Raw genomic sequence first — 24,100 nt, 5'->3', positions numbered from 1 at the left:
CTTCTTTTGACACTAGGCCGCGCATCAGGTTGAGGGTGCTGGCGGGTGTCATAAAAGTGTCACAGGCCTTGGAGAGTGTTGCCCTGCCTCTGTTGGAACTTCTGTGTGTTCCCCTTGTCTCCCCTTCTCAGTTGGAAAACGAACTATGTACTCTGCAGCCAACATCGTCAGCTGGAAAATTTTGGAGGAATTTTTCCACAAGGACCTTCTGGCATTGCACCATTTTGCTCGTCCTCTCCACCATAGGAATGAGAGATGAGAAGTTCTCTTTGTAGCGGGGGTCGAGAAGGGTGAACAACCAGTAATCAGTGTTGGCCAAAATGCATACAACGCGAGGGTCACGTGAAAGGCAGCCTAAAATAAAGTCTGCCATGTGTTCCAGAGTCCCAACAGACAAGACTTCGCTGTCCTCATCAGAAGGATGACTCTCAATCTCCTCATTCTCTTCCTCCTCTTCTACTCATCCATGCTGAACAGATGGAATAAAACTTCCATGGGTACTACCCTCTGTAGCAGAGGCAACTGTCTCTTTCTCCTCCTTCTCATCCTCCAATTTGCGCTGAGAAGATGAACTTAGGGTGGTCTGACTATCACCCTGTGTACTGTCTTCCCCCATTTCCACCTCTCCCACATGCAAAGCATCCGCCTTAATTGTGAGCAGCGAGCGTTTGAGTAGACACAGAAGTGGGATGGTTACACTGATAATAGTGATATCGACGCTCACCATCTGTGTTGATTCCTCAAAGTTGAGTAAAACCTCCTAGAGGTCAGACATAAATGCCCACTCGTTGCTTGTAAAGAGCGGAAGCTGACTGGAAAGGCGACGACCATGTTGCAGCTGGAATTCCACTACTGCCCTCTGCTGCTTACAAAGCCTGGCCAACATGTGGAACGTTGAGTTCCAGCGCGTGCTCACGTCGCACAACAGTCAGTGAGCTGGCAATTGCAAGTGCTGCTGCAGCATTGCCAGACCAGCGGAAGCTGTCGATGACTTGCAGAAATGGGCACACACACAACGCACCTTCACCAGTAGCTCAGGCAAATTGGGGTAGGTTTTGAGAAAACGCTGCACCCCTAGGTTGAACACGTGGGGGAGGCATGGTATGTGTGTGAGCTTGCCGAGCTCCAAAGCCGCCACCAAATTAAGGCCATTATCAGACACAACCATGCCTGGTTGTAGGTTAAGTGGCGAGAGCTACAGCTCAGTCTGGTCCCTTATCCCCTGCCACAGCTCTGTTGTGGCATGCTGTTTGTCACCTAAGCAGATCAGTTTGAGCCGGCCTGTTGCCACTTCCCCACTGCAGTGCTACACTGCTTCCAGCTACTGACTGATGTCTGACTGGTGCTGCAAGATGATAATTAAGAGGTGGAAGTGGAGAAGGAGGCGGAGGAGGAGAAGGGGGGCTGCATCTACTAACGTAGGTGGTGGCGGAAACCCTGATGAAAGTAGGGCCTGTGCATTCCCAGGGTACTACTCGCTCCCGGCCTCCACAAGGTTCACCCAGTATGCCGCCAGGGAAATGTCGGGTCCTTGGCCAAAAGCACTTGTCCATGTGTCAGTGGACCTTCCAAAAAACTGGGTTGGTCAGGGCACGAGTGATGTTACGGGACACATGCTGGTGTAAGGCTGGAACTGCACACCGTGAAAAATATTGGAGGCTGGGGACAGAGCAACGCGGGACGGTCTGAGTGTCTACAAGCCTAAATGGAAACATTTCCATGGACAGCAATATGGAAAGGTTCGCATTTAGTGCTATGGCCTGTATTGGGTATTTGCGCTTTCGTTCAAAGGCCTGGGGTATAGACATCTTTAAGCTGCACTGGGACACAGAAGTGGATGTGCTAGCTGATGGTGCTTGCAAAGGTTCAGATGCATGGCGGGAGGCATCCGGGCCTGCGTCTTGGACAGGAGATTGGCCAGCATGTAACACAGGGGAAGAAGAGGCAGTGGTGTGACCCGCAAACACTGATTGTAGACCCAGGTGTTCGGGCCACCTATTAGGGTGCTTTGATGTTATGTGGCGGATCATGCTGGTGGTGGTGAGGTTGCTTGTGTTCATGCCCCTGCTCATTTTGGTATGGCACAGGTTGCAAATGACAATTCTTTTATCGTCCGCACTTTCCTCAAAAAAGCGCCAGACTGTGGAAAAACTACCTCTTGGCAAGGGAGCTTGCTGTAAGGCGGTGCTCCAGGGAACAGTTGGGGGCCTGTTTGGTGTGGCCAGCCTTCTCCCTTTTGCCACCCCACTGCCTCTTCCAGTCTGTTGCGGTGCTGCGGATCCCTCCACCTCTGTACTGCTGTCCTTGCTCGACTTGCCACTTTCTCAAGTTGGGTCAGTGACTTCATCTTCTACCACCTCCTCTTCCACTTCCTCCCTCTAGTTATCCTCCTGACTTGTTGACCTAACAACAACCTCAGTTATTGACAACTGTGTCTCATCCTCATCATCATACTCTTGCGACACTAATTGCGGTTGACCTATTGGCATTTCTGTCTCATCATCATCCACCTTGCAAAACACTAATTGCCATTCCCCACTGTCATCTTCTTTTGACTGTGGATGCTCAAGAGTTTGGGAATCAGGGCACAATTTCCCCTCAGGTCCCTCTTCAAGCGGGTTTGTCGAGAGGCCCAAATCAAGGAATGGCGATGAAAAGAGCTCCTCGGAATATCCGAGTGTGGGATCACTTGTTTGCCAAGACTCTCCATGGTGGGAGGAAGGAGTTTCAGGGTGAGGATTCTGTTGACCAGACTCTTGGCTACTGAGAATGGACTTTGTGGAAGACAGGGTGGTGCTTAACCAACTGGAAGCATTATCTGCTGCAATCCAACCGTATAGGTATAGTGGATGAGTGTGTTTCTTGTGCTCTGGCAGCAGGCACAGTTTCACCAAGCCCAGGGCCACGGCCTCTGCATGCACCATCAGCAGCATGGCCACTTCCCCATCCTTTACTGCTCGCCTTGTGCATATTAAATAGTATATATATACTTTCAAGTATGTCACACGTACAGTAGCGCAGGTTTTGTAAGTGTATGTGCAAATAAAGTACATAGAATGTCACAGATATTTTTAGGATTTGCACACGTTAAACAGGAGATGTAGCACAGATAATGTCGCTGTCTGCAGTGTCTATGAAAAGTACAATGTCACAGATGCGCCCACGTTTTACAGGAGGTATAGCGCAAGTAATATCGCTGTCACCACTGCCTAATAAAAATGACACTGAATAAATGTCACTGATATTTAGGTTGCACAAACATTATACAGGAGGTATAGCGCAAGTAATGTCTCTGTCACCAACGTCTAATAAAAAAAATTACACTGAATGAATGTCACTGATATTTAGGATGCACAAACGTTATACAGGAGGTATAGCGCAAGTAATGTCTCTCACCAGCGGCTAATAAAAAATTACACTAAATAAATATCACTGATATTTAGGTTGCACAAACGTTATACAGGAGGTATAGCGCAATTAATATATCACTGTCACCAGCAGCTAATAAAATATTACACTGAATTAATGTCACTGATATGTAGGCTGGGCAAACGTTATACAGGAGATGTAGCGCAGGTAATGTAACAGCCCGCAGAGGACACTGTTTACAGAAAAAGTACACTGGATGTCACAGATATTTTTAGGCTGCGCACACGTTAGACAGAAGATGTAGCGCAGATAATGTCGCTGTCTGCAGCTGCCAAACAATTGCAAGCTATTTAGCGCAGGTTGCGCTAAATATATATATTGCTGCCAGATACAACAATAGTTCCTAAAAGGACTTTTAGGTCTCTAACAAGTTTTTTCATTCTTCAGGACAGCTCTACCTGACTAAGACTAAGACCCGATGTCATCTGTGTACTGACACATTTTACCAAAATGTGGGCCCGAAAACTTGCTGATGTAGATTTTATTTTCTGGCGCACAAAGTCTTGAAGATGTGCCAGATTTCAGACCTCTTAATAATTCTAGCACACCGTATGCCAGCAGGATTAGTTATTAAGACTGGTAAAATGGGCCAGTCTTAATACATTTCTGACATAATATTAATCTAGACTTTGTTATTGATCAGTGAAGGCGAACCCACTCTGTCAACTAACCGGTTTGACATAGGGCATTATTCTGGAACTTCCCCGGTATTCACCCTTTAACCCCTGTACAGGGTTTTGCACTTCACAGCAGGTTACCAACAAGATCGCTACCTCATGGGATAATCCCAATGTATTTGGCAGCTGACCCACTGGGGTCAGGGATTCTGGTACAAACACCAGGAGTGCAGAATAACAAAAAAAACACATCAAAACCACATGTATAATCTGAACAGTCATAAACGCTTGAATGCTGGTTTTAGGTCCACGAAGCCCACCAGACACAGGTAGGGTAGGCTATGTGTTTGGTAGAAATACAGATTAGGCAGAGGGACTGTGCATACTAAACACAGACAGAACTAAACTTGTCTAGAAAGTGCAGGAGTAAACCGGCAGGGGAAGGCAGGCTAGGATACAAAAGGAACACAGGCAGGAGATAAATGCAGATAAATCGCAAAGGAACTAGACTTCACAATGCATTTGCTGGTCACAAGAGAACCTAACGCTCAGGCACCCTCTGCCTGGAGAGGGTGCCTCATGTATCCAGGACCCTCATCCATTTCCTGGGCAAGGTTTAGCAAGTGAGTGCATGCATTGGCCCTTTAAAAGGCCAGTAGCAAGTGAGTGTGCCCCAAGGGCACATTAGGCAGGATGATGGAGGCTGCAACATGGAGAGGAAGCCAGTGACCAGGATGCTGAATAGCATGGTGAGTGGCACAGGGTCCGTGCATGCAGGGAACACCAGGAGGGAAGCAAGCACAGACTATAGGCAGAACAGGCTTTGCAAATGGGTTTGTTCATATATTGGCTTTATACAGCATTATACAGTATGTCTTGGGCAGCTCACTCTATGCTGGGAAGCAGCTGCCTTGGATTGAGTGCTCAACGTCCTTGACAAAACAGACCACAGAGTCCTTGACTTGCTTCCTATTAGTTATGCCCCATAATATCAGCTTCTGTACTGCATTTTTCTGCATACCTATGCTGCCAAAATGGGGGACAGCGATCTGTTCTAGAGGTATGGCTTTCCACCCATTGCCTTGGGCATCCTCTTTAAAAAGAACCAAACTTTAAACTTACCAAGAAATCCACTAATAGGAATCTTTCAAGCTATATACTAACAATATATTCCTAATATAAAATTGCAAAAACACATATAAGAAGACAGTTTACTTGAAATGTAATACAGGTGATGAGTTTTCAATGAACTCATATTACCATTTGTTATAAATATACCGTATCAGTATATGTCAATTTCATTTTCATGATAACCAGTCAGACATATCTAGAAAGAATTATTAAATGAAGCAAACAAAACCAGTCCACTTACATAAGGAGAAATAAATAAAGTGGATGCTTAAATCAGATTGTATAATGCCTTTAAAATAATTTCCTCGTGTCGGCATTGAATGGCACAAATGACTCTGGTTGCTTAGCATGTGATTATCTTCTTGTTTTAATCTAGATGTGCACGTCTACATTTAATGTCAAACTTCTTCTATAAAATGCAATCTCAGTGAGGCTTGATGCTTCTGAATTGCTCTCAAGAGAACACCATTATTACACAAAGTCCAGCTGTTTTCTCATCATTCCGCATCATCCGAGACCTCTGTACACTTGAACTTTCACAATGGAAGCCCATTCCTATCTCCTTCTGTAATTAGATACACCATGTTATCAATGTCCAGGCAATTATTTTTCCTCATAACTACTATAGTAGCAGACACGGTTCTATTAATGTATCAATGGAGAGGATACAGAAGTTATTCTTGACTTATTAAGTCTATGGGCACTTGACCTACTACGTACTGTAGAGAGCAGTTACATTAATCTCATGGTTCTTCCTAGATTTGGCTGGAAGTGTTACGCATGAAGCTATAAAGAAATGTGCTAGTATGTCTATTCCAGTCGAACACAGCCCGTTTTGGATAAGAAGACATTCATTTTATAAACAGGAATGAAGACACCTCCCATGAAAAGTATTTAGGTAGGGAGCATCAGAAAATTCATATCATTGTGTTCACCTTTAAATACCATTTCACAATTTTACATATAACGTTAAAGGGGTTGTCTCACTTCAGCAAATGGCAGTTATCATGTAGATAAAGTTAATACAAGGCACATATTAATCTATTGTGATTCTCCATATTGCCTCCTTTGCTGGTTTGATCATTTTTCAATCGCATTATACACTGTTGGTATCCAGCAGTTATGACCACCCTGCAATCCAGAAGCAGTGGCCGCTCTTGTTCACTATAGGAAAAGGTGCAGGAGTGCGCATAGGTCAGCACTTTTTCCTAGCACGACCACCGCTGCTGGAGTGCAGGGTTGTCATAACCGCTGGATATAGGCAGAGTATTACGTGATGGAAAAATGTTCAGAGGCAATATGGACAATACATGATAAATGCTATGTGCTGAGGGGAGCCAACCCCTTTAATTAACATAAAAAGTTATGTAACTTTGCCTGTGCTTCCACCTGTGTAGCCCATAGCTGCAGTCAAAATTCTGCAGTCTTCAGAGCTGAAATCTCCCAACAATTTAGAATTAATCTCTGAACTATAATATAGACTTGTAAGTCAGAATTTGTATCCCGTGTTGTAATTGTAAAAGTGGTATGATACTACAATAGCAAGTAATAATAGAGATTCTATATACATAATAACATTAAAACCACACACCTACTATTGTGTAGGTCCCCCTTGAGACACCAAATTTGCTCTGACCCGTTAAATCATGGACTTTGCACGGACCTGTGAAGGTGTCCTTTGATATCTGGCACCAAGACATTAGCAGCAGATTGTTTAAAGGGGTTATCAGGTCCCAGGAAAATACTGTATAAGGCTACTTTCACACTTGCGCTTTTGCCTGATCCGGCAGGGATCAGCAAAAACGCTTCCGTCTAGATAATACAACCGGCTGCATCCATTATGAACAGATCCGGTTGTATTATCTTTAAAATAGCAATGACTGATCCGACATGAATACCATTGTAAGTCATTGGGGGACAGATCCGTTTTCTATTGTGTCAGAGAAAACAGATCTGGCACCACTGACTTACATTGTGTGTCATGCTAGATCTGTTTTTCTCCGCATCCCGTGCCGGACAGAAAACCGCAGCTCACAGTGTTTTTCTGACCGGTTTGAGAACGCAACCAAACGGAACGGAGTGCATTCTGGTGCAGTTCAGTTTTGTCCCTATTGACAATGAATGGGGACAAAATGGATCCTGTGCTGGATCTGAATATCGGAAAAGTTAAATGCAGATGCACTTGGGGCGTGCCTGAAATAAAAGAAAAAAAATACTTACCTAGCAAATCCCACGCTCCCAGCTAGGCTCTGTGGACCTCATACATGCTTGAGGCCAGTGATGGGCTGCAGCAGTCACATGACATAACTGTAGCAGCTGGGTCAACATAGCCTGTCCAGTAAACAGAGAAGCAGCGGTTTGGGATTTGCTTGGTAAGTATTGGTCTATTATTTATTTCAGTCCTGCCCACAGTGTTGTCCAGCTTCTTCCTGACACCTGACAACTCCTTTAAGTTCTGTAAGGTGTGAGGTGGGGCCTCAATGGATCAGACTTGTTTTAATAGTAATAATAATATTTATTTATATAGCGCCACCATATTCCGCAGCTGTTTACAAATTCAGAGGGCTTATGTACAAAACAAAAGACATCACAACATAACTGGCTAATATACAACTGAAACATTAGGAGTGAGGGCCCTGCTTGCAAGAGCTTACAATCTATGAGGACTGCATCCCACACATGCTTTATCAGATTGAGATCTGGGGAATTTGGATCCCAACTCAATACATGAACTCTCTGTAATGTTTCTCAAACCGTTCCTAAGCAGTGTGATGAGGTGTGCCTGGTCCACTACAATGTAGGTAGGTGGTATGCGTAACAACCTCCATCCAAAAGAATATCAGGGCCCAATGTTTCTCAGCAGAATATTACCCAGAGCAATGGGAAGCAAGGTTGTGCAGATACCGGCTGTAGCTTATATGCCTTGATGTCAATACTGCCGATTCCCCAAGTCTTTACAGCACTGTAGAGTATTGGGGTGCACTTGATACATATTCTAGATCTGTATGTTCAATACTTGGACATTGCTCTAGGGAGTGCAGTGGCACCTGGGTCTTGGTGCTTGTCAGTATCGTAAGTGGTATACAGTATGTATTTCATTAACTCCATTATGAATGGGACAATGTAATGCTATTCAGTAGAAACATGTAACAGTATGATACTTGTGTGTGTTATTTATTTTAGCTTTTATGTTAGTTGTTCTAGTATAAGATATTCATAGACAGAATGAAGCCTTGTAGATTTACATGAAGAAAAATCGATGGAATATCTGAATTGTTAACAAGCATCCTTATAAATACTATTATGGATACATCATGGCCTATTTTAATTACAGTCTATGACTACCGTGCAGGAGGTTTGCTTAACATTCTCAAATTATTCAGCCTTAATTGGCACCTTTCTTTGATATTCAAGGAAAGCATTTGGATGAAAAGGCACGCACAAAGGCAATGCCATTGGGTGCGAATCTTTTCTCCATCCATCAGTCAGTACTAATTCCAGCTAAAACACTGATTTTCTAAATCACAGTGAAGGCTTCCTAGTTACTAATGGTAAAGGATGCAGGAATTGGGGTTATTTTCAGTATCATTAGAATATCAAACAGGTCAAATATACAGTAAAATATATGTACAGATTTATACATGAAAGTGGACAAACTGCTACACTATATACTATGTGCACAATACAGAGAGCTTTGGTGGTTACATTCATTTAGGCTTTTTATGTTCAGCATTCTCATCTCTACTGTACCAGAGATGAGCAATTTTCCTAAAATTCGTTTCACGTCTGAAAAGGTCAGATCAACCATTAGATTCGATTCGGTCTGAATAAATTCAATCTGAAACGAAAGTACAGCAATTTCCCTGAAAAGACATGTATGACACTCGGAGGTCTCCTAAGACTGTACCCACCCCCTTTCAAGTGCTTCGATAGCATTATTAATGTCAGAGACACAGCGACACACAGTATATGGTTAAATGGATGGTAGTCGTTGATACCGAGTAGCCTGTTTAATAATACACTGCACTGAAGGATTTTATTTTATTAAAACATGGTTCACAAATTATCCATTTTTGGTGACAGATGCTTTCTTCTCAGTCTTTTGATCTGTACAACGTTGGCTGCTATTTTGAGAAATTTGTGTGGGACAAATAACAAAAGCTTCGAATTTGACAGAATTAGAATCTTTTGGGAAATTTGTAAAGAATTCGACTAATGATAGCTTTCTACTGTTGTGCCATTCTTACCCATTGATATTGGAGGAACAGGTGTAACAGTAAACGGCCAAATCCCAAAAGTTCTCTTTTTCTCTTAACATTTATCGCTAAAATTAGTCGTAAAATACATGATGATATTTTAAAATATTATACATTTATTTATATTGTCAATCATGGTTGCTATGGCATGTTTATCATTTCGAATTTGGGCTTACTTTTTAATTATTGCTTTTATAGGGGTGCAAAAACACACTGTCCCACAAATCTATCAGAAGAATAAAACGTGTTGAACAAAAACAAAAATTCAATTCCACCTGACTTCATATATATGGACATACATTAGGCAATTGTTATATATGCAGTGCATAGTTTTTATGTCTGTCTTGGTCGGTATTTATTAATTTTTTCTTGATTTTTTACTTTGTATTTAAAAAGGACTTGGTTTTGCCTATAGATGTAATAAAGGAAGGTGTATTAGCCGGACAAAGGCACATGACAAAGTTTTCTCGATTATATTAGGGTTAATACAATCTGTGTTAATTTTGGACAGAAGTCAATTTCTTGCAATTTTATCCAGTAGGGGAAAAAGTACAGCAGACAAAGCCAAATGACCTTTAGAACTGCATGGATTTTGTCACACATTTCTTAACAAGGACAAACATCACTGAACCTATGGCTCTACAAATGAATGCATGCTAAAAGATATTGTATGATAGGTCACTGTTCACTGACCTGTTCAGGATTAGCCTCCAAAAGCCAGTAGACTATGCTTTACAATAGGTTTTGCAATTTGGTACAGATTTTAACAAGACATGTTTGTGAACTTGTTTTTATGGAGTCCTGTGTTTAAGTCCCTGAAGTATTAAAACCTGAATGACCTAACTAAACATAAGCAGAAAAACAGATACATTGCAGAAAATACAGTTTGCCAAGAAGTATATATTAAGTATGTCTTATTATGACTTAAGAAGCATTGGGATTGATACAATATTTACTATATTACATGTGCTTTTCCGTGGTATTAAGAGTACTTTATTGATGGCTGTGGCGGAACCCGCCTCGCCACTGGGCATTGGAGAGGCCTGGCTGGCCGCCTCCTACCTGCTGACTATGGCCCCTGGTGATTTGGTACGTTTGAATGCAATATTTGGGCATGTGGTATTTTATATTGCTGCTACTGGCCCTTTAATGGCCATCCGTGGACATGTCTGACTTTTAGGAGCAATGCCCCTTTAAGACTGTGTAGCAGATTGCATTCAGGCTGTCTTAAATACTATGCATGTTATTATGTGTTCGGTTGAATTGTATATGTGTATGCCAGGGTTCAAGTTAGTCCATTACGTTTGATAATTGTATTTTGTGGATTGCGTCTGAGACAATGCTTATTGTGTTGGTTAATTACATCTCAGACAATGCTCATTGTGTTTTGTTTATTGCGTTACAGACAGAGGGAAGGGGATTTTGTGTACAATTGCTGGGAAGGTTTAAATACTGTAGATACATATGATTGGCTGTTTTGAAGAGCCTGTGGGTGGTACCTTGTTGGAAGATATGTATAAATCAATGCTTGTGTTAAAATAAAGGGAGTTCCTGTTTTAAACCTCAAGGTGAAGTGTCGTCTCATTCTTGGGGGAGGATTTATGGTATGCTGTTCCAGTTTGACTGCTAGGAGTGAAAACCTATTCGTATGGTTTCCTATTCAACTGTCTACAGCATTCATATGCATCAAGAGGATTTATCTGCTTCTTCGGTTTGGTGATTGTGGTGTCTGCCAGAGTGCTTGGAAGCCTCAGGAAACGCTAGGCGCATCCGTAAACGGAGGTACTCAGTCGGGGTGCCAGGTGATCCGTTACAATGGCCTATCCTCAGGATAGATCATCAATATCTATTCGGTTAAAGTCAGATTCAAGGCAACTCCGTTGCTCAGCTGTCTGAAAAGACTATGGTGCTCCAATGAGGTCTATGGCCTCCTCACAGCTTAGCGAGGGCAGCGCTGTACTTTATATAGTGGCTGTCCTTAGTGTTGCAGCACAGGCCTATTCACTTGAATGAGACTGAGCTGGACATAGGCCAGCTGAACGATGAACGTGACAACAGTGGCCTAAGAAAACGCTACAGTGCTCACCGGAGAACCACAGCCTCTTTAAACAGACCTGAAGGGGTGCTGAATGTGGAACACCACTGATCAGATACTGATGAACTATTCTCAGACTAGGTCATCAGTATTTTATTAATGGAAACCCCCTGTAATACATTTACTTTATGGTGACTTTATAGCTATGTCCTGCCACAGTTCATTACTGGCAAACAAAGAATCACTCAGATACACTAAGTGAGACTTGATTTATCATGTGTTTTGGACACATTTGCACTTCACTTAACGTTTTATTAAATGTTAGATAACAGAGCATGGCTTTATCGAAGTCCCAAAATGTAGAAAATTGCATTACATTTTTTTGTGCAGAATATTGCTAGAAAATCGAGTAGAAGTGAATGAAGCATGGAGTGCTGGAGGACCTCTGGTCTTACATGTCTAAAGAGAGCTTCTAAATCTATCTTCCAATGTGAACCATTTTAATAAATATGGCCCATTTACTCTAGTAAAGCTGCATAAATTTAAGACATAATATTAATAAATCCCCCACTGCGTGTCCTACAAGACCTTAAAGAGAAGTGCATGACACAGGTACACTCTCTCTTTGGTGCATTGTGTGTCATGTACTGCCCCCTTCAGGCAGTGCACCAGGCAGAAAATAAGTACAGTTTCAGAATTCCATGCAGAAATACATCTTGGTCAACCAATGTACATTTAAAAGTGTTGCCTTGGGAGAGAGAGAGTAATGGTATATTACTAAGATATGCCATCAATGTCTAATTTGCGGTAGTCTGGTATGATCCTTGCCAACTGATAGAATAGTGTCTGCTTCATTAGAAAATCTATTGACTCTGTAAGACCAACCATGCAGCTTCCAGAAAAAGCAAAGCAGAGCATTATGGAGAAAAACAGCTCAGCATTTTCCTAGCACCACTGAGTATTTGTTCAAGCAATCAGCAGCAGTCACAGTGTTCAAACTCCTGGTGACTGAACATTAATGGCATATTCTAGTGATATGCAATCTATGTCTGTCCTGAGACAATACATTTAACGCATTAGTGCATAGTGAGAGTGGACAGCCTTTGAACTCAAGAAAGAATAAAAAGAGATATTAGCATCAGTCAAATAACAGAGAACGCAGTGCTCACACTGTTAATGTTATGTTCACAAGGGCAATGTCAGCACAATAAACTCAGTATTGCCTGGTAGTGTTGATTATGCTGATAAAAACAATGCCTCTGTTGTCTCTGCAAGTAGAATCGTTTCCGAGATATTTGCTTTTATTTAGTAATGTGTAATTGAGCTTGTTCAAGCACCAAGGGGCTGGCCGGAGCCCTTGTAGCACCACTTTTGTAATGCCCCTCTGCTCTAGGCACTCCCCCTTAACTGAACAGGATAGACATATTGCCTAGTTCTGTATTCATGTGCTATGTCTCCGCAGTTGCGCAGTGGATCTGCTGCTATTACTGGAGCAGCACAGATCCAGACTGCACATGCATTAATGACATGAGACAACACCCAGTTAGTTCTATTTGTAATTTATAAGATATAAGTCCTTTAAAAGCTTTAGAACAATCATTTCCATGGATCCACCTGTAATCCGCTGCAGAATCTGTATCTCTTACACAGGGTTTATAACACTCCAGGGTCACTCCATAAAATGGGTTGTAGGACGGACACGCTGCAGATTTACTACATGTCATGTGGTCATGTCCTAGGCTAAATACATTTTGGAGGGAGGTGGTTAACCTTATTTGTTCGATATATGACTGTACTTTAGAATGTGATCTTCTTATATGTCTACTTGGTTACACATCTGACTTTCCTGTACCAGACAACCACTGGATTGCTTTCTTAAGACATATGTATCAGGAGCATAAATTGATGGCTTATCATTGGAAGGCCTCTGGGCCCTTGACTATACTAGAAATTATAGTCATATGAAATTTGATCCTATGACTGGAAAATATGGCTTTAAGAACATAGGTGTGTTGCAGACATTTGACAATCTGTGGTCCCAAACTCCCAATAGCTAGGTACCCTGGTCTAGATCCCTGCACACTTGTCCTAGATAAGTTCCTCCAAATGAACCCACTGATGAGGCGATGAAGCCTTGGAATGGCTTGTGGTTCTCCTTTCTTTATATGTGTACTGGAATGTTATGGATGGTAGAAGGAAATAATCTTTGATAATACTTGATTGATCTATAAGCACTGGTTCAATGTATTCAAACAGGCTGTAATGAGAACAATGTTACAGATGCTGCACTAATATCTTGTAACTCACGCCTAATGGCTGGACATAATAGGGACTTAAGTGAGACATATAACGACTATTTTGCCTTATCAATATGCAAGGGCAAGTGTCTCCAATAATAGAGAAGTTAGCTAGATTTATTGTGCATTGACTCAATTCCTTACAAACTGTACCCAAGAAGAGGGAGATGAGAAGGAAGGAGGGGGTGACAGGTTTTGTTTAGTAAAATATCTTTAAAAAAAATTATCTAAAAAAAAAAATCATGGAAACAAGAAAACTAAAGCTTGCTAATGATGCACAATTAAAATGCAGGATTACTAAAAGTAGGTCTGTAAATATAGGTATAAGAAGCAGCATGGCTAATCCAAAGGGAGTTAAATAATAACAATGATTAATGTGCATGGTAAATTAAATACATTATAAGGAGCTAGTGGTTTCCATTTATAAGGCAATGGGTGGAAAATGCATTTGGGACACTGCCTATGAGTGTCAGACTTTTAAGATTAATGGCACTATACTGTCAACAAGAGCAGATAACAGGGTCCCAGATGACATTGTTTCAAAGGAATAAAAAAATAAAAAAGGAAAATGTATGTAAAGCCAGAAGGCTGAAGAGACAGAATGATGCCACAATGTAAGGGCTAGCAAATACAAAGGAAATACACTTTTTACTTTATAAACCTTTTTATAGACATTTCTGTTCTAAATTTCAAGGTATGCAATATGCATGGTGGTCTATCAGTCAATCAGGGACATAACAATGAAGCCTATACGTAGGAAAGGAGAATTAATAAATGCAACAGAAAATAATATATATGACTACTATTTAAGTAATTACTTTTTAATACACTTTATTACATAATATTGCCAGAGTACTACCATTCCTCTGTGTTTAATGCATATTTGTAGATTCAGGAGGTACTATTTTACTGTGCGGAGAGCGTCTAATAGGTGTACGGAGTCTCATAGGCTATGTAATGCTCTTCTGGGAAAAAGGCATGCAAATTAGCTCTCTTTTCAAAAATGAAAAAAAGTTGTGCCTCTAGTGCAGCCAGTTGAAAGACAGTAATCCTGTAAGTCAATGTCCGACCTTTTAAAAACAGGCCTTCATGGGTGTACTGGCGATAGCCCTCCTCTTGGCCACAAGCCAGGTACATAAAGATCTGATCCTCTCAGCATTAATTAATGTAGGCAGTATTTTGTGCTGCACTGTGGTACCTGTTTCTGCTGAAGTAGTATTGTGTGCTGCACTGTGGTATTTGGTTCTGCTGTGGCAGCATTTTGTTCTGCACCATGGTATTGCTTGCCCAGCCTACCTCTGTTCCTCTACCTTCTGCCAATTTCGACCCACCTACAACATGGTGCCACTTTTATTTTTTTTCCAGAGCCACTTTAGGTTCACAGTCCACCCCTGCAGGCCTTAAGACATTACTTAGGATTATAGCCAAGCCAGCTACAGGATAGCTGCCCTCCAACAGACAGACCTATAGGCACCATTTTCTTTCTTTTTTTTAAAGACAGATCATTTGTGGGCTCACTTGTGTATACAATAGCTATAATGGTGGCAACTACAGTTTGCAAAAAAATAATGGAAATAACTAAATCCAATTCGAATTACTTACTAAGATAAATGAAAGTACAGTTAATAAACGGCAATCTGTAGTGGTTACTCAATGATGGCAGATTGTTTCAGCAAACACACTGATGTTGACATGAAAGGTTGGTTTTTCACCAGGGGACTAAAGAATGACTAAAGAAAATGCAAAATGTAGAAAAATATAAAGGCAAAGTAAGAAAGAAGAAAATGACACCTTGAAAATCATCCAGGCAACGGATGAATTCGTTTGTTCAGCTGATGATGTGTATCAGTCTTGGCTATGATCCAGATGCACTCTGCTTTGTCTCTCTATACAATAGACACCAAGTTGTAAAAGGCACACAAAAACTAGAATTCAAAACTGCCATGAAGATAAAAAAAATTCTAGATAGGCAAAGGGATACCCTCGACAATGGAGAGTGAAAGAGAATAGGAACAATCAGGTTAATATCCAAATCATGGCTCCTCCATGTTTCTATATAACGTCCACATTATTCGTAAAAACTATTAGCAGATAAGTATGTAGGTGATGTTCGCTATGTGACCCTCTATCGCAATGTTCAAGAAATAAACTAAGGCTTGTGTCCACTTTATACAATTGTGCCTTGGAGTAATCATTTATGTCATAAATTATAATGAGGACTTCTAATATCCTGCTGATGCTATACATAAATGATTCCGTTTTAAAGTTCAACGCTAACAAAAGTAAAACATCTTAACTTAGGTACCCCTAATAACAAGGACAGAAGGAATCCCCCATCAGGTTGACAGTAGCAGCATACAAAAATCGCTATAACTTTTCACCTTTTACAATTCTTGTCACTTTCGAACATCACTGAGAAAATTGGGGGGGGGGGGGGGGATGACGACGACTTAACAGAAGGGATATGGCCTCCTCAGGCCCAACAGAGTTACTATAATTGAAATACATAGCACGTGCACCAAGTTTATAAAGATGCATGTGCCTATGGAACACTAATCTTTGTAAATTTTGCAAAAACACAATGGTTTGCATATTTTTTTTGTGTGTTGTGTTTTTCTTTACTTTTGGCTGTGTTGTTAGGTCTGTGTAGTTTTTTCCCCCAAATGAAGTATGGTATTTTCGTTAAAATGCAGGCTTCTCTATAGGACTACAGTACAAGACTTGTCTGAATAAAAAAAACACTCAAAGACACTTTTAAAAATTACTTCAATTTCGAAGCCATTTTTTGGAAGTAAAAAAAAAAACACTTTATTTTTTTTTACAAATTCTGCAAATCTTTTGGTTGTCCATGTGTCCTAAAATCAAATGTACAGTACCTCAGCTGTGTGCAGATGTAATTTAGTGCAATCTTTTACGACAATGTATAGATTCCCTCTATGTGTGAAGGAAGTATAAAGTAAGTAGCAATGAAGGGATGATGAATCAGGACCCTGAAGTAGACCTAAGCCTCCGCTAAGTGCTTCCTCACAGAAAGGAACAATGGTCTTGTGCCTAATTAGATTTAGTCATATATGGGTCTATCCTGGCAAATATTACCATAAATAGTCATGACCCTGATAACAGTAATCTAGACATTCACCTGATTATTAATAAAACCTAAAAATATAATGTTCTTTAATCATACAATGTGGTAAGAAGAACTTGAACATATTTCAACAAAGTGTGAAATGCAATTTGTTAAAGAAAATTTTTATAAATCCATTTAATAAGAAGGTGTAATGTGTCCAAAAAACCCATATAAAATATTTTTAGCACTGGACAGTCAGCACCTTGATCCTATAGAATTTACCATATCCATAGGAAACCAGTCATTTTCTGAAGCTACTGCATTAGAAGGTTCTATACAAAGAAACTGCTAAGAGCTTGACTACCAAAAAAATCTACTTCAGATGAATAGTGAATCACCTTATCAATTTACTGCAACAAGGACTGATTGAAGTGAAACACAACTGAATAGACTGTGCTAAGATCCAGTTATTTCTTGGTCTTCAATTAACAGACATGTCAGCAATTTATTAAAGGTGTTATCCTTATATTAGTATATATCTTGAATACGTACAATACCAAAAAAGACATTCATATATACAGATAGTTTACGTATAGAATACAGCACATATATTTCTGCAGTGTATATGGTGCCTCGAATGATCTAATCATTCCACTGACTACTACTAGTTACTGTTCTATCTAAGAAAGTGACATTTAGAGACTGTAATGGAGTGTCTTCATACAAACATGTCTGCAGTTTAGCCCATATACCCTAGAGCAGGGATGTCAAGTTCGTGGCAATCCAGTTGTTGCAAAGCAACAACTTCCATCATGCCTGCACAACCTACAGCTAGCCTGGCATGCTACGAGTTGTAGTTTTTCGACAGATGGAGGGCCACGAGATTGGTATTTTACTTAGCCTTAGAGCAGTGTTCCTCAACTCCAATCCTCAGGGCACACCTGCCGGTCATGATTTGAGAATATCCTGCAGAATAAATACCTGTCACCTGATCAATACTAAGGAAATCCTGAAAACATGACTGGCAGGTGGGTCCTCAGGACTGGAGTTGAGGAACACAGCCCTAGAGGATCTACTTCCACTGATTGGACCATACATATATGACACTATTGATGCAAATGTTGTCTTCATTTACCTACATTTGTACAGTAAACATTTGGATCCATTCAAGAAAACATTAGTCAAAAATAGTCTGTCATCAGCCTGTATACTTTTTTATGTATTCCTTTGATCTGTTAAGCAAATCCAACAAAATGTATGGTTAAAGGGGGTCTGTCATCACATGTTGACATTATAGACCTCTTACATAGCGCTGTAGCATAACTGTAGATTATTCAAATGTTACTTTTGTTGTGTTCTTGTGAAGTTCACCCGAGGCAAAAACTAACTTTTATTCGTATGTAAATGAGGGCTTGCAAGTGCCCAGGGGCGGTGTTCACTTCTTTGGAGCCCAGGCTGCTCTGCCTCTTTTGCTCATATCCTCGCCCCAGCCTCTGCTTCTGCCCACCCTTCTCTTCCCTAGCATCCTCCTTCTGTCCCAGCAAGATCCCGCGCCTGCACTCTCCCTCGGTGGGCCGGGGAATGCGCACTGCAATGCCCATTGTGGAAACAGCATCACTGTAGCTACTGCGCATGCGCCAGCCAACGGCGCAAAACCAGAGGCAAGGAGGCGGACCAGAGGTGCAGTAGCTACAGTGATGCCGTGCCAACAATGGGTATCGCAGTGCGCATGCCCCGGCCCTCGCTGGGAGAGAAGGAGGACACAAGGGGAAAGAAGGGCAGGCAGAGGCTGGGGCGGGGATATGAGCAAAAGAGGCAGAGCAGCCTGGGCTGCAACAAAGTGAACTCCGCCCCTGGGCACTTGCGAGCCCTCATTTACATACAAATAAAAGTCAGTTTTTGCCTCGGGTGAACTTCACAAAAATACAACAAAGGTACCATTTGAATCATCTACAGTTATGCTACAGCGCTATGTAAGCGGTCTATAATGTCAAAATGTGGTGACAGACTACCTTTAATACAAATCTGCATCTGTTCTATACAAAAATGCAGGAGAGTAGAAAATGGAGTGAGCATAATGCAGTGCCTCTTATCTCTCACTGCCAAACAGGTCAATATTCAGGTCAATACAAGTCAGTCCCCTTGTCCATTACAGCTGATGCAAAGACAAAGAACGGATTTGGCTTGGTCAGAACCCTATAACTTCCAGTTACTAAAAAAAGTAATCGAAGGCAAGCCTCAAAGGGAGTAGATGGTTCTACAAAAGAAAGTCCAGCAGTTATCTGAAATTTCAAAAACTTCAACCAATATCAGTTTTGGATGGAAACTTAACCCCTTAAGGACCGAGGACGTACCGGTACGCCCTATTTCCCGAGTCCTTAAGGACCGAGGACGTACCGGTACGTCCTGACTTAAAATCTGAATTCCGGCGCCGCGGGGGTTAATCGAAACGGGATTTCGGCTGAAATCATTCAGCCGGCATCCCGTATCGGCGATCGCAGAAAACCGCAGGTCAATTCAGACCTGCGGTTTTCTGCGTTTCCGGTCCATTCGGGTGTCCTGTGACCCGATGAACCGGAAAAAGACTGCGATCGGTGGCGTAATTTTACACCACCAATCGCAGTCCGAGGATTTGCAGAGGCGGAGCTGGCCCTGGTGCTGAACGCCGCTGTCCAGGGTGCTGATTGGTGCAGGGGAGAGAGGCGCGAGATTCAAACTTCCTGCGCTCCTCTCTCCCCTCCTCTTCCTGTCCAGCACCCTGACCGTGCAGCATCGTCCAGCACCAGCTCCTGTGTCCCCCTAAATCGGCATCCATCACCCTCCTGCACCCATCGCCACCCAGGTAGGTTAGGGTCAGTGAGGGAGAGGCACCTTTAGGCAGGGATAGAAGGGAAAAGTTAGAAAAAAAAAAAAAAAAAAAAAAACACATTTATTCCAAACTTTTTTTTTTCAACTTTCAGACCCCAGACCCCCCCTGCCACTTGCCCCCCCCGCATCCCCCCCACCACCAGCCCCCCCTTTTTTTTCAGTAACCCACTGGTGAATTTGATGGTGGAGCAGACGAATCTGTACGCCCAACAGTTCGTCGCTCAAAACCCAGGCTCAGTTTTGGCTAGACCCGGTGGCTGGACGCCGGTCAGTGCAGCCGAAATGAGGACATTTTGGGGCCTCGTGCTGCATATGGGTCTAGTCCAAAAACCCAGTGTCAGGCAATACTGGAGTGGGGACGTCCTGTACCAGACCCCACTGTACAGTATGGTCATGATACGTCACCGGTTTGAGGCCATCCGGAAATGTCTGCATTATTCCGATAATGCAGCATGTCCACCCCGAGGTGATCCTTCCTATGACCGGCTGTACAAGATACGGCCGGTCATCGATCACTTTGGGGCCACATTTCAGCAGGCCTACGTACCTGGAAGGGAGGTCGCGGTTGATGAGTCTCTCGTTGCGTTCAAGGGGAGACTCAGTTTCCGCCAATACATTCCCACAAAGCGGGCGAGGTATGGCGTGAAGCTATACAAAATTTGTGAGAGTACCTCAGGGTACACTTACAAATTTCGTGTGTACGAGGGGCGAGATTCCCGGATTCAACCACCAGAATGTCCCCCCACTCTGGGTGTTACCGGGAAACTCGTGTGGGACCTTATGTACCCACTGCTGGATAAGGGTTACCACTTGTACGTGGACAACTTTTATACCAGCATTCCCTTGTTCAGGTCCCTTGCCGCCAGATCCACGTTCGCTTGTGGGACCGTGCGGAAAAATCAACGCGGCCTCCCTGCCTACCCCCTCCAGGTACCTATCCCCAGGGGTGAGACCCGTGCACTTACCAGTGGAAACCTGTTGCTGGTCAGGTATAAGGACAAGAGGGATGTCCTTATGCTGTCCACAATCCACGGTAACAGCACCACCCCAGTCCCTGTGCGAGGTACCGCGGCAACGGTCCTCAAGCCCGATTGTATCGTCGACTACAATCGGTATATGGGAGGAGTTGATCTCTCTGATCAAGTCCTCACGCCATATAACGCCATGCGCAAAACCCGGGCATGGTACAAAAAAGTTGCGGTCTACATGGTGCAGGTTGCCATGTACAACTCTTTTGTACTATCCCGAAGCGCTGGCAGCACAGGGACATTCCTCCAATTCTATGAGGCAGTCCTCAAAGACCTGATCTTTTCGGACCGGGAAAGAGCAGGCCGGAGTACCTCGGGAACTGGAGGCGCCCGGATCGTCCCTGGCCAACACTTTCCAGGTGTGGTCCCCCATACTGGAAAGAAGGGACGAACCCAAAAAAAGTGCAGAGTGTGTCACAAGAGGGGGATACGGAAGGACACCACAACTCAATGTGAAACGTGCCCCGATCATCCGGGCCTCTGCATTATCGATTGCTTCAGGGAGTATCACACTTCCATGGAGTACTAAATTTTTATAATCCCCAACAGTTCACTAGAGAACATAAAACACTATGGCTCTCAGACTTTGGAGACACGAAAACAATTTTTCTTTCCCCAAAAAATATTAGTTTTAGTGCAGGCATCCTCAAACTGCGGCCCTCCAGATGTTGTAAAACTATAACTCCCAGCATGCCCAGACAACCTACAGCCATCATCAGGGCATGGTGGGAATTGTAGTTTTACAACATCTGGAGGGCCGCAGTTTTAGGATGCCTGCTTAGTGTCTCCAAAGTCTGAGAGCCATACATATTGGGCATCGTCGCGTGCGTAAAAGTCGTCGCTATAAAAATAACTTTTTACCAAACGCCTCGGATGAACGGTGTTAAAAATATAAAATAAAAACTGTGCCAAAACACCTATTTTTGGGCAAAATTTAAATTTAAATCCATTTTGCCGGTAATAAAGCAAGGGTTAACAGCCAAACAAAACTAAACATTTATTGCCCCAATTCTGTAGTTTGCAGAAACACCCCATATGTGGTCGTAAATGGCTATATAGCCGCACGGCAGGGCATAGAACGAAGGGAACTCCATACGGTTTCTGGAAGGCAGATTTTGATGGACAGTTTTTTTTTTTTACACCATGTCCCATTAGAAGCCCCCCCTGATGTAGCCTAGACTAGAAACTCCAAAAAAGTGACCCCATCTAAGAAACTACACCCCTCAAGGTATTCAAAAATTACTTTACAAACTATGTTAACCCTTTAGGTGTTCCACAAAACTAAATAGCGAATGTAGAAACAATTTTAGAATTACATTTTTTTGTTACATTGCCTCAAAAAAGAGTAATATAGAGCAACCAAAAATCTAATTTACCCCAAAAATTGTCCCAAAACAACAACCACCTTATCCCGTAGTTTCCTAGATGGGGTCACTTTTATGGAGTTTCTACTCTAGGGGTGCATCAGGGGGCTTGAAAGGGTACATGGTGTAAATAAACCAGTCCAGCAAAATCTGCCTTCCAAAAACCGTATGGCGTTCCCCTTCTTCTATGTCCTGCCGTTTAGCCAAACAGTACTTTACGACCACATTTGGGGTGTTTTTGCAAACTACAGAATCAGGGCAACCCATTTTGAGTTTTGTTTGGCAGTTAACCCTTGTTTTACTCCTGGAAAAAACTGATTATATTGGAAAATTTTCCAAAAAATAGAAATTTCTAAATTGTTTCTCCATCTGCCATTAACTCTTGTGGAACACCTAAAGGGTTAACAAAGTTTGTAAACCCAGTTTTGAATACCTTGAGGGGTGTACTTTCTTAGATGGAGTCACTTTTTTGAAATTTCTATTCTAGGGGTGCAACAGGGGGCTTCAAATGGGACATGGTATAAACAAAACCAGTCCTGCAAAATCTGCCTTCCAAAACCCATATGGTGTTCCCCTCCTTCTATGTGCTACCGTTCGGCCAAACAGTAGTTTACGACCACATATGGGGTGTTTTTGCAAACTACAGAATCAGGGCAACCCATTTTGAGTGTTGTTTGGCAGTTAACCCTTGTTTTACTCCTGGAAAAAATTGATTATATTGGAAAATTTTCCAAAAAATAGAAATTTCAAAATTGTTTCTCCATCTGCCATTAACTCTTGTGGAACACCTAAAGGGTTAACAAAGTTTGTAAACCCAGTTTTGAATACCTTGAGGGGTGTACTTTCTTAGATGGAGTCACTTTTTTGAAATTTCTATTCTAGGGGTGCAACAGGGGGCTTCAAATGGGACATGGTATAAACAAAACCAGTCCTGCAAAATCTGCCTTCCAAAACCCATATGGTGTTCCCCTCCTTCTATGTGCTACCGTTCGGCCAAACAGTAGTTTACGACCACATATGGGGTGTTTTTGCAAACTACAGAATCAGGGCAACCCATTTTGAGTGTTGTTTGGCAGTTAACCCTTGTTTTACTCCTGGAAAAAATTGATTATATTGGAAAATTTTCCAAAAAATAGAAATTTCAAAATTGTTTCTCCATCTGCCATTAACTCTTGTGGAACACCTAAAGGGTTAACAAAGTTTGTAAACCCAGTTTTGAATACCTTGAGGGGTGTACTTTCTTAGATGGAGTCACTTTTTTGAAATTTCTATTCTAAGGGTGCAACAGGGGGCTTCAAATGGGACATGGTATAAACAAAACCAGTCCAGCAAAATCTGCCTTCCAAAACCCATATGGTGTTCCCCTCCTTCTATGTGCTCCCGTTCGGCCAAATAGTAGTTTACGACCACATATGGGGTGTTTCTGTAAACTACAGAATCAGGGCAACCCATTTTGAGTGTTGTTTGGCAGTTAACCCTTGTTTTACTCCTGGAAAAAATTGATTATATTGGAAAATTTTCCAAAAAATAGAAATTTCAAAATTGTTTCTCCATCTGCCATCAACTCTTGTGGAAGACCTAAAGGGTTAATAAAGTTTGAAAAAACTGTTTTGAATACCTTGAGGGGTGTAGTTTCTAGAATGGGGTCATTTTTGGGAGGTTTCTATTATCTAAGCCTCACAATATGACTGCAAACCTGAACTGGTCCATAAAAAGTGGGATTTTGAAGATTTCTCAAAAATTTCAAAATTTGCTTCTAAACTTCTAAGCCTTGTAACATCCCCAAAAAATAAAATATCATTCCCAAAATGCTACAAACATGAAGTAGACATATGGGGAATGTAAAGTCATCACAATTTTTGGGGGTATTACTATGTATTACAGAAGTAGAGAAACTGAAACTTTGAAATTTGCTAATTTTTCAAAATTTTTGGTAAAAAATGAATTTTTTTATGCAAAAAAATTAACTTTTTTGACCCAATTTTAGCAGTGTCATGAAGTACAATAT

At 41.9% G+C, this 24,100-nt stretch overlaps 1 protein-coding gene across 23 annotated transcripts in view; it reads right to left on the bottom strand.

The window, feature by feature from the left end:
- Positions 1–24,100, bottom strand: part of CELF2 (CUGBP Elav-like family member 2) — a 449,189-nt gene that overhangs the window by 149,617 nt on the left and 275,472 nt on the right. The window lies entirely within an intron of this gene.

The sequence above is a fragment of the Bufo gargarizans genome, chromosome 2, assembly GCF_014858855.1.
Source record: "Bufo gargarizans isolate SCDJY-AF-19 chromosome 2, ASM1485885v1, whole genome shotgun sequence".
Classification (NCBI taxonomy): domain Eukaryota; kingdom Metazoa; phylum Chordata; class Amphibia; order Anura; family Bufonidae; genus Bufo; species Bufo gargarizans.
The sequence above is the reverse complement of the archived record's forward strand: the minus strand, read 5'-3'. Positions and strand labels throughout refer to the sequence as shown.